Source organism: Panthera tigris, chromosome B1 (genome assembly GCF_018350195.1).
Source record: "Panthera tigris isolate Pti1 chromosome B1, P.tigris_Pti1_mat1.1, whole genome shotgun sequence".
Lineage (NCBI taxonomy): Eukaryota > Metazoa > Chordata > Mammalia > Carnivora > Felidae > Panthera > Panthera tigris.
The window spans coordinates 64,601,533-64,605,719 of record NC_056663.1 but is presented as its reverse complement, the minus strand read 5'-3'; positions in this window follow the sequence as shown (position 1 = coordinate 64,605,719).

Here is a 4,187-nt window from a genome sequence, read left to right as displayed (position 1 = left end):
CTGCTTGGGATTCTCTCTCCCTTTCCCCTTCTGTCTCTGCCCTGCCAGTGTGCTCTCTCTTTCCCAAAATAAATAAACTTAAAAGAGAGAGAGAGAGAAATGTTTAAAAAAAAAAGAAATACATTCATCAAAGAAGATTAAGAATACGCGTCATTAAAATATTTCTTTGTCAGTGAAGATTCTTTTAGGGGACATTTAATTTAGAATTTTCTGTAGTAGTGAGTCATATGGGGTTCTGAAGAAAAGTATCTGTGCTTTAGTATCCATTAATCAAAATTAAAATAATACTTTATGTATATACGCACTCTGTGTAATCGGATTTAAACCACTTATAGCAAATGCTGTTAGACGACATTAATCCAAATCAACATAGAATCATTGCTTCTCTTCCTTCAGCCGTAAAAGTACACACTTACAGGACTCTCCTTTCCATTATCCTCTTAAAGGGAAGAGATATAACAATACCTGTGATTTTTTTTTTCCCTTTAGAGACAGACCATTTTCCAGGTCACAGACATGATATACTAACATGATAACATAATGAAACCCCACCCTTTCTTGCTCAGTTCCTTATCTTGGGCCTAAAGGGGACAGTAGAAACTGCTTCAGGTAAGATCACCTGGTCTTATCCATCCAGAGCATGGATCAGGCTCTGGTCCCCATGCTTCCATTTTCCAAAACTAAATTTTAAGTGCTCACTTCAAGATCCTGAATCACACTACTGTGAGTTATATACTGAATTTCAATTTATTTATTGTGAATGGAGGGGATGCTAATATTATTCTGGCCTAATAATTAGAGCCAATTATTTTAACAGGTTATTCCTGCCTGATCATTCTGAGAAGTACATTTTATAGAAAAATGTTGCTTATTGAGCTTCTTATTGTAACTTGCAAGGTGAGATATTCCTAAGGCACATATGCCAAGCTTAGCACTCTCATAAAATGATTTTCTAAATTTTAGAGATAGTTCTATCTGAACAACTTGGACCAGCTGTCTAGAATCAGAGCACTTCTCCCTCGTCACACACCAGTCTCCACTCCCATACTGCCTTTTTAATATTCTTTATCAGTTATTAACATTTCTGTCACTACAACACTATCTCATGAACAGGCTAGAGTTTCCAAGATTATGATTTATCTTTACTTCCCAGGATCTGTGGCTTCCTGGCTTGTTAATGTAATCAGTGAACTATCTTATAAGCATTGTCCGGGATGAGTTATTTCTGTGAAGTTCTCTAAAAATAATTAAATCTGCCTGTATTTTGTTGCCTCAGGTTCCTTTGACTGAGATTAAAACATATGTTCCTGACTTTTATCCATTTACTTCAGCCTCCATCTGTGTGTTGCACCAATACTTTGGACCTTACAAAGTGCAAAATAGGCTAGATTCACAAATATGAATGTGTGGTATGAGGTAACCATTCTATTATCCATATTTTAAGAATTTGGCATTAGGATCTGATATAAGAAAAAGACCCAGATTTCTCTATTGTGTTAGATGAAATAATTATACTTAGGACTAAAATAATTTTGGCATGCCAGTATTATTTGAATGAAGAGGGAACACTTTTTTTTAAATGTCTGTATTGAATTCTTTCCTACCTAGGTCACTTCCCCTAATGTAAAACATCATCCAAAGTTTAATAGAAATATTATAGAAAGTAAGCAAAAGAAGCATATTCTTTAAGCTCAACTACTGACTTCCCATATAATATGTAAGGGAAAAAGTACCTATTGGCTGTGCTGCATGGTCTAATCTGGTTTTAAAATTACATGATAACCAGATGAAGGAAGTGTGGCATCAGAGATTTTGAAATCAGATTGTAATGGCTTGCAATAATAGCTTCTGCCTTTATTGAATAGATTTGGACAAGTCTTATATCCTTGATATTTGGCTTCTGTATCTATAGGTAGTGGCTCTCTTGATAAATTGTTTGGGGATTGTAGATGATGTGTATAAAATGATGTAGTAATTTCCATTTCTTTGGGGTTTTATGAGGTTAGATTCTAATGTTTAACATGTAATGAGTACTTAATGGGCAGTATTGACCATTACTGAGACACTTACTCTGAAAGGTTATAGACAGGTAGCCTCTTATTGTTGGTCTACAGTCAACAGTGAAGACCATGCTTTTGGTAAGATAACTGAAAGCTGGTGAACCATTGCATAAACTCTTATTGGATATAGAGAAATTTGGATTGAGAAATTGGATATAGAGAAATTGGATATAGAGAAATACAGACAAAATTTGGAAATAATATTAACATATGCTTGTGTCATGTTTCTAACTTTCCAAATAATTTGCAGATCAATTTTAAAAAGGAATTTAGTCAGTAGGAATTAGGCTTTTATTTTATGCCCAGGCTGAAAGCAATGATGACGTGTGGTAAAGTGACATATATTTATAATTCGTACCATTAAGATACAGATAGACTAGGAGACAATTCAGACTTTTTTAAAATATGGAAACCTTTTAAACTCTTAAGGAGAAAATACAATAAAGAAGCAAAATGGTGATAAACGTAGTAGATGTGCAAGGAATTCAAGAAAACAAAAGACCACTAAACAAAGAAAGAGGTGGGAAGAGATGGACCATGAAGTGAGATTGTGGCGACATGGACATGGATAAAGAAAGTGAAGAAAGGAAAGCCTGGAGGAAAACCATGTGACAGGAAGGAGCCCTGTAGGTGTAACGGAGGTAAGAAGACTAAAGATAGAAGGGAGAGGGAGAGTGCAGACAGTCAGGGCCAGAGGAGCAGTCATGGTGGGACAAGATGGTGGAGCATTTCAGCACTAAAATAACATGCCTGATTTAGGTCTAGTAAGCAGTTAAAACCAACTTGTTCTTGCAATCAGATCAAGTTCAGATGCTTACTTTGACATCTCTTGGACTGAGACTTTTGGAATGCAGACAGACCTCTCTGACATTCTGTTCCTTCATCTGTAATTTGTGGAAAAGAATTCTTAAGTCAGAGCATTGTTATACATACAGTGCCACGATAGTTCCCAGACAATTATGGTTCACAAAAAAGTTCTTAAAAGGGAGCCAAGAACAAAAAAAGTTTAAAAGGCATGCCTCATATCACAAAGCAGACTTGAAAAATCAAGAAAGCCAATGATTTCGATGAAATTCTTAAAGTTGAGTGTCAGTAGCTCTCCTTACTCTCAGCTCTGGGTCCTTCCATTAAATTACATTTATTTTGCTAATTATGCTAAATTGCAAAAGCACATGGAAATCACTGGACTAGGAGGATTATGTAAATTATACAAAAATAGTTAAAGGTTTGGGCACCTGGGGGCTCAGTCTCTTAAGCATCTGACTTCGGCTCAGGTCATGATCTCACAGTTTGTGAGTGGGAGCACTGTATCAGGTTCTCTGCTGTCAGCTCAGAGCCCACTACAGATCCTCTCTCTCTCTCTCTCTCTCTCTCTGCTCCTCCACTGCTTGCATGCTCTCACTCTCTCTCTCTCCCCCTCAAAAATAAATAAAATTTTAAAAAATAAAAAAATATTTAAAAGTTTGTATTAGATAGTATTTTATATATTACTAGTAACATATATAAAGAATCACAAACCAAAATAAAGATTTGAGCATATGGGTAATAAATTAGATAATAGTATTAAATCAGTGTTAAATTTACTGAAGTTGGAAATTGGCCCATGGTTATGTAAAAAAAATAAATACATAAAAGATCCTTAATCTTAAGAAACCATACTAAAATATTTAAAGGTAAAGGAAGACAATGATACGTACAACTTACTCTCAAAAGATTCTGAGAAAAAATAAATATATGTTAATTCTCTCTCTCTTTCTCACTATATATATATATTCCTCTTTTATCCATGGGGAATACATTCCAAGACCCCCAGTGGATGTCTGAAACCATGGATAGTACTGAAGCCCATATATACTATGTTTTTTCCTATAATATATACCTATAATAAAGTTTAACTTACAAATTACAAATTAAGCATAGTAAGAGATTAACAATAATAACTAATAATAAAATAGATCAATTATAACGATATGCTACAATAAAAGTTCTGTGAATATGCTCTCTCTCTCTCAAAATATCTTATTGGACTGTACTCTTCCTTCTTTTTGTGATGATGTGAGATGGCAAAATGCCTGTGTGATGAGATGAAGTGAGGTGAATGACGTAGGCACTGTGACATAGCCAGAG